Genomic DNA, 7809 nt, shown 5'->3' on the forward strand with positions numbered 1-7809 from the left:
GGAACTAACTCCCATGTCCAAGAGATTCTGATCACACAGACCCCATTCCAGTGTTTCCCAAACTTTTGATAGGTTGGCCCTACTTTTCTTCTGGATTAAAATTTGTGGCACGCTTCACTCTTATACCCAAAAAGGTGTAACTTCTCTAAATGTCATGGCACCCCAGTGGAAAATCACTGAGATCATCTCTGTTGTGTCTTACTGTGTTTTCTTTGCACAGTCCCTTGGATGCCAAAGCCCTCGTGTTCAGTGCTGCAGGGTTCAGTTTGCTTGTGGCACTTCTGCAGCACTGGGGTCTCCATTGTCTGTGCCATGAGGAGCCAGAGACATTCTTGGTTCCTCTCCCTCCACAGGACTGCACTGGGTCAGGTCAGAGGCAGAGCAAGTATAAATTTTGCATACATCTACTGATGCAACTGTTAAGATCCACCCTGGATATGATTCCAGAGCATTATAATAATAAGTAACTGTTAGTTCAACCCAGATTGTTGTTGCTGAACTCACAACATATTATCTGGCAATATATCCTTTGCTGAAAAGATACCCCTAGATTGTGAGGATACCATTCTGAGACCAGGCTGTGTTTTGTGATTGGAGGGAAGTTTTATTTACTTCTTTTCTCTCTAATACGGCTGATATTAGTTAAAATGGCTACATTGGGGCATATAGGAGAATTTGATGTGAGCCAGACAGCTTCTTGGGACTCTTATGCGGAAAGGTTATCCTGTTACCTGGAAGCCAACAAAGGGGAAAACCCAGAACAGAAGTGTGCAATCCTCCTGACAGTCTGTGGTGCCAAAACATTTGCCATTGTTTGTTCCCTCACAGCACTTGCCTTACCGAACACTAAGTCTTATACTGAACTAATTGCCCTGCTAAAAGCACATTTTTGCCTAAGGCCATCTGTTACCCTGCAGAGATTTCATTTTTTTAAATGGAACCAAAAGACCAACGAAGGCAGAGCAGATTACCTGGCTAAGCTCCATTGCCTTGCCGAATGTTGTGAGTTTGGGGATCTCCTGGACGGCCTGCTTCGTGCCCATCTTATCTGTGGGGTTCAAGATGAAACAATCCAGTGTTGCCTGCTCTCTGAACCAAACCTGACCTTGGCTACTGCAAAAGAAGAAGCCTTGGCAACTGATGCAGAATCCCGTAACGTGGGAGAAATTCACCAGGCGTTCTCCAGTAATGTCCACTTACTCCAAAAAGATCAACAATCAGACATCACCAGCAAATTCAGCAGGTTATACCCTCACCAACAGTACCACCTAAGCCAGTTAATCCACAGACATGTTTGAGTTGTAGTGAACAACATAGACGAAGGGACTGCAGGTTTAGGAATGCGGAGTGTCGTGCCTGCAAGAAGAAGGGCCACATAGAGAGGGTTTGCTGCTCGAAGGCCAGTTCTGGGAGACAAAAAGACTGTGGCAAATGTAATCACTCCCAAACTACTCACAGATTAGAGTCCTCCCCAGAACATGAGGCACAAAAACTATATTTGATTCAAAATGTTGGTGTTGTTGAAACTCAAGCTTCTGAGATGATTTCAGTTATAGTAATAAATGGAAATAAGTGCAAAATGGAAGCAGATAAGGGTTCAGGAGTATCGCTCATAGATGAAAACACATTCTTTCAGTTGTTTTGGAACCCTTTCCCCAAGTTATTGACACCTGAGTCTTCTGCGGAGAAACTGATTCTCACCATTGGAAATCAGCATTCAAGGCATACACAGTCTCTGCACAGAAAGTCTGGAAAGTCTTGCAAGGGAATTTCCCCAGGTATTCTCTGAGGAATTAGGAATTTACTCTGGTCCACCTGTGACGTTTGAAATGGATCCTGTGATAGCCCCTATCTTTATGAAGGCTTGGAATGTACCTTTCACACGGCGGCCGAAAATTGGTGCAGAATTAAATCGGCTTATTATGCAAGGGGTCCTTGTGCCAATCATACATACAAGCTGGGTCACACCAATTGTTTCTGTTTAAAAATCTAACAGCAGTGTTTGCATCAGTGGGGATTACAAGTGCACTGTTAATTAAGCAGTTAAGCAGTACCCATACCCAGTGCTTGCCATTACCCAGTTACTGTCTATTCTTGCAAAGAGGGAAGGTTTTTGCCAAACTTGACCTCACTCAAGCCTATCAGCAATTGATAGTGGATGACAAGGCTGCTGAGGCCCAACAATAATTACACACTGGGGAGCGTTCTGTGTCAAGTGCCTCCAGTTTGAAATTTCTCTGGCACCAGGAATTTTCCAGCGGTTCATAAAGAAAATGCTAGCAGGACTTCCCGGAGTTGTTCCATACTTAGGTGATGTGTTGATCACGGGGTCATCTAGAGAGAAACTCACTGAGAGACTCAGAGAAGTTTTACAGAGATTCGATAAAGCAGGTATCAGAATAAAAAGAGCACAATGTCAACTGGGAGTTTCCAGTATCAACTTTCTGGGAGATCAAATTGATGCTTCTGGCATTCACCCAGTTCAAGACAACGTAAAAACAATATATGATGTCCTTATACAAAAATGCAGACAGGATCTTCAAGCATTCTTAAGATTTCTCAACTTTTATCACATCTTCTTGAAAGACAAAGCCACCATAGCAAAGCTCTTTTATTGCTTACTGGATAAAGGAGCTCAGTGGAAGTGGGCTTGCCAGCACAACAAAGCCTTCCAGGGCATCAAGAAGTTGCTGACATCAGACTCTGTTCTTGTTCACTATGATGAGCAGAAGCCACTCTTCATTACTGGTGATGCCTCGCTGTTTGGTGTTGGCGCTGTCCTCAGTCACACATTGTTTGACAGCACCTGTTGCTTTTTACTCCAGAACAATGACTTCAACAGAGAGGAATTATGCACCAATTGATAAAGATGTGTTGGCAATCATTTCAGGGGTTAAAAAAATTTCACAATTTCATTTATGGCCGCAAATTTGAAATCCAAACAGACCGCAAATCCCTTCTTGGAATTTTTACTATGGATAAACAAACTCCTCTTATTTTTGTCTCCTTGTATGCAATGCTGGAGCATCATGCTAAACACATATGACTGTACACTCACGTACAAACCTAGGAAAATGATTGCAAATGCTGATGCATTGAGCCACTTACCACTACAAATACCTGACTGTGCTACTCCTCCACCAGCAGAAGTCCTCATGCTGGAATCCATGCCAGAAGCCCCTCTTCAGGCTGATCAGATAGCAAGGATGACTGCAAAAGACCCTATCATTGCCCATGTCCTCAATTGGGTGTGGAGGGGCTGGCCTGCAGGTAAATTGGCTGAGGAATTCAGGCCATTTTCATCACATCAACATGAGCTATCTGCCCACAAGGGTTGTCTCTTGTGGGGAAATCGTGTTGTAACTCCAGAAGCAGGATGCCAAATCATACTAACAATGCTGCACACAGCACACCCAGGCATTGTGAAGATAAAAGCTCTGGCTAGAAATTACATATGGTGGCCAGGTATGAACAATGACACAGAAAGGGTTGTGAGGCAGTGCAGCACTTGTCAAGCAACCCATCACAATCCACCGAAGGCACCAGTATTCCCTTGGGAAATGACAAAGGATCTCTGGTCATGCATCCACATTGATTTTGCTGGCACTTTTCAAGGTAGAAACTTCTTAATTGTTGTTGACTGTTACTCAAAATGGCTTGAAGTGATTACTGTCTCAACTCCTACATCAACTGCCACTATAACAGCTCTTCGTTAGTGTGAGGAACTGAAAGATACTCACCTGGGATGCACCCCTGACCAGGAACACAGACCCCACTTGAACAGGACTTCCATGCTGTGGCAGGAGCTCCTGGTTCACCCCAGCCTGGGTTTACCACCTCGGCAGGTGAAGTGGATTGGTGCAAATCTGCAACCAGGACAATATCTGGGAGCCAGGCGCTGGGAGCAGAGCCAGGAGAGCAAGAGAGATGAGGACAGCGGAAGACAGGGAGAACAAAGTCTGGAAGCCAGAGACACTAGGAGAATGCCCTGAGGGCGGGGTAAGCGTCCAGTCGGACTCTGAAGAGACAGTTCAACCCTTGCTACGTGGGTGAAGAGGAGGGTAGAAGAAGGAAGGAAGAGAATAAAGATGGGAGAGATCCAGAGAGAAGGAGGAGGCAGATGCTGCCAAGCCATCAGCTCCATTTGTTTTTTCTCTTTCCATTTATTTGAAGATGTGGATCGATTACCATGGGATGCCAAGTGAGCCAGAGACGGCTGCAGCAAGAAGACGACTCAAAAAGAGAGTGGGAGCTTCCCAGATGGAGGGAAGAAAATCATGCTTCCCTGGTGGCTCTGCAGCAGGAACTAGGAGACAAGAAGCTGAGGTGGGCTGGGGAAAGAAGGACGGAGGAGACCACCCCTCCCGCTGCCTAGTTTGCACTAAGGATTCCCTCTGTTCATTAAGCGGTCACACGCCACCAATTAAGCCTGGCAGCAGGGGAGAATAAGAGATCTCCCCGGAATGCAGGGGAGCACAGGGAAAACCCAGGGCAGAGGAGAAGCCTCAAATGATTCTGAGGGATGCCCAGAACCCAATTATTCTGAAACCAGCTTCAACAGCTGTCCTACCAATAAAAATTAAAAAAGGAAAGGAAAGGAAGGAGTTGTTTCAAACTGGTCATTTAGCCATCCTCTTCCCAGGGGTTTGGGAACTAGGGCAGAAACCGGCAGTCAGTCAAGGTGGAGGCACATAGTCACCACCTCCCTTTCATTAACATCTCAAAAATAAAAAGAGAAAAGATCTCTTAAACATCAAAGTCATAGCAGGTGGGAAGAGAGAGAGCATAGGACCCCACCTAGACTGACTAAAGGTTGCAGCCACCCTGACAGGGCCAGTGGATATCAGTGGGACGTAAGGGCATGCGCCCATAACTAGTGGCTACCTGACAGTCAGCTGTTTGCAACCCATGGGGTGCCCGACACTATTGTTTCGGATAATGGCAGTGCATTCACCTCAGCAGAGTTCCAAGATTTTGCCAGTCGCAACCTCATTCAAACTGTTACCATTGCACCTTGCAGGCCACAGGTCAATTAGCAAGCTAAGTAAATGGTGCAGACGACAAAGGATGCACTGAGAAGGATTGTTATAGGAGACTGGCTTACCAGACTGGCCATATTTTTTTTTTCTCAACATGTAATTTCTTGCCCTACAACAGGGTCCAGCCCATCAGAGCTTCTTATAGGTTGTCATCTCAAGACATGCCTTGACCGTGTTAACCCAGATCTTGTGAGAGACATGCAGTTTAGGAAAGAAAAGGAATTGGATTCCGCACTGGCATGTGGTACCTAACATCTTTTCATTCCACAAGAGACTGTGTTTATTCAGAACTATGGGACAGGCCCCCAGTGGGCTCAATCTAAAATTTTAAGCACCACAGGACCCGTACTGTATACAGTCCAGACTGATGGTGGACAAGTTTGGAGATGTCATGTGGACCAGCTGCATGGGCATTCCCCTTCTGATAACCCTACACCTGAGCAATCTCCAAGCACCAATCCACCACCAACAGACATGGATTCATTGGGGAAGTGCCAGCCTGTTTCCACCAATGCAAAACCTTTGCCATCACAGTCAGAAAGAAGTGTCACTGTTGAGTCTCCAGATAGGCTGACAGGGCCATCATCCACTAAACTCCTCACTGAGTCCGGTTCTATGGGAAGACCACAATGGAAGTGGAGTCCTCCCAAATGGTTGGAAGACTATTCTGTCTAGGGGGGAAGGGAGAGCGTGTCTTATTGTGTTTTCCTTGCACTGTCCCTTGAAGGCCAAAGCCCTCATGTTCAGCGCTGCAGGGTCCAGTTTGCTTGTGGCAGTTTTGCAGCACTGGGGTCTCCATTGTCGGTGCCATGAAAAGCCAAAGGCATTCTTGGTTCCTCTCTCTCCACAGGACTGGACTAGGTTAAGTCAGAGGCAAAGCAAGTATAAGTTCTGCATACATCTACTGATGCAATTGTTAAGATCCATCCTGGATATGATTCCAGAGCATTATAATAATAAATAACTGTTAGTTCAACCCAGATTGTTGTTGCTGAACTCACAACATATTAATCGCAGTGAGATCTAAATTCAGAAAAAGTTATGAAGTGGGGTCTTGAGTAAAAAAGGTTGAGAATCACTAATATAACTGGTGCCACTTCAGGGCAGTGAGGGCAAGGCGTCACTCTGCTGTACCGTGTCCTTTCTGCTGTGTGCCCCCCTGTAGACCTTGGTCTGTACCTCGGGGTCAAGGACAGCCCCTTCTACTGATTCTGCTCCTCCAGAGCCTAACACGCAAGAACCATCCCCAAGGTCTGCCACCTCAAGAGCATCGGAGGAGCAGAGGGGATGAGCCAGGCTGCAAAGTGCAGTTCCATCTATGTGGCTGTCCACTTGCCCACTTGCAGCAGAGCGTGCTGCTGAGAGTGTGGGCGGAGAGGTGGCACAGAGGCTGCCTGGGGCCAGGGAAGGACTGGGAAAGGCAGCAGAAGAAGTCTCCAAGAAACAGCTGGTGCCACTGAAATAGTTTAGGAAGGTACAGGACACTGGAGGGGGAAGACAACATTTACGTCCTCATGCAGGGGCATGTCACAGCACATTAGTATGGTGCGGCACATACTTTGGGAATCACTGCCTTAATGCTTTCCCAACAATTCTGACCTGCTGAGAATCCGGCCTTGGGAACACAGCTCCATCTCCCCTCCCTTGCCAGAACTGCCATGGCTGTGGTGCCTCTTGGATCACTTAAAGGGAGAGGAATGGTAAATAGGTGAATTTGGGGGAATGGGTCTCCCTTCCCTATCCCACCTAACTGCCTTTCCTGTTTTTCAGTGTCACTCTCCAAACCCAGAATGAGCCTCCTTGTGGTGCAGAGGAACAAGAGGAATCTGAGAGATGGAAAATGCCAAAGCATACTCTGTCTCTGTCCTCAGCTCGTCTTTTGCAATGCACAACACCCATAACCCAGGGATAACTTCAAAGAAATTAAGGCACACCACATTATGTGCAAAACACCTGAAAGCAGCAAAACAAATTGATATTGATACCAATTATATTTATTTCTAGGATTCTTTTTGCCTCTGGTGAGTGCCATTCTACATTCCTTGAAGTCAATAGCAAAACTGTCTTTGTCTTAAATGGTAGAATCACTACAATGTATTTTTACTTTGGGCTTCCTCCTGCCATACTTATATTAGACCCATTGGCATCAGCGATTCTACAAACATGAACAGAAGCTGCAAGCTTATGTTCAGTCTTTGTAGAGTGATTTTTTTGTCCTCCTTTGCAGGACACTTTTTTTATTCCAGCAGAATAGCTAGACATTGTTATTTTACATAAAATAGTTTATTGATTTATGATTCATTTGAAGGGCACAATTTTGGGGCAGTGAAATGAAATTCCTTATTTTCCCAATATGGAAGCCAAAATTAATTTTCCCTTCCAATATAAAATCCATTAAATCAATATAAATCTGGTATATGTATATGTATTAAAGTTCAGAGCTTTACATAAATTATCTTATAATATGGCAGGAGCATGCTCTGACTTCTAGTAAGACAATTTTCTAGGAATTCAGATTCTACTATTTATTCTGCATTTTAAGCAAAGATTATGTTCAGTGCTAGTGAAAAGACTCATTTGGAGCCAATATTTTACTATTTATACAAGAAAAACTCCTCTCTCTGACTTCACTGAGAGGTTTTCTTGCGTAAAGGGTATGAAATTGAGCTTTTGGGCCCTGATTCTCAAGTATTCAGGCCACCTACAAGGGCAGATAATGCCCAAGTCCACCACCTAGCCTTTATTGATACATTCAAAAATACCACTGTAT

General features: G+C 45.1%; 1 pseudogene; it reads left to right on the top strand.

Moving 5' to 3' along the window:
* The first annotated feature begins 647 nt into the window (after positions 1–647).
* Positions 648–3716, top strand: LOC109321868 (annotated as a pseudogene).
* The last annotated feature ends 4093 nt before the right edge of the window (positions 3717–7809 follow it).

Source organism: Crocodylus porosus, unplaced genomic scaffold (genome assembly GCF_001723895.1).
Source record: "Crocodylus porosus isolate Cpor-Errol unplaced genomic scaffold, CroPor_comp1, whole genome shotgun sequence".
Taxonomy (NCBI): domain Eukaryota; kingdom Metazoa; phylum Chordata; order Crocodylia; family Crocodylidae; genus Crocodylus; species Crocodylus porosus.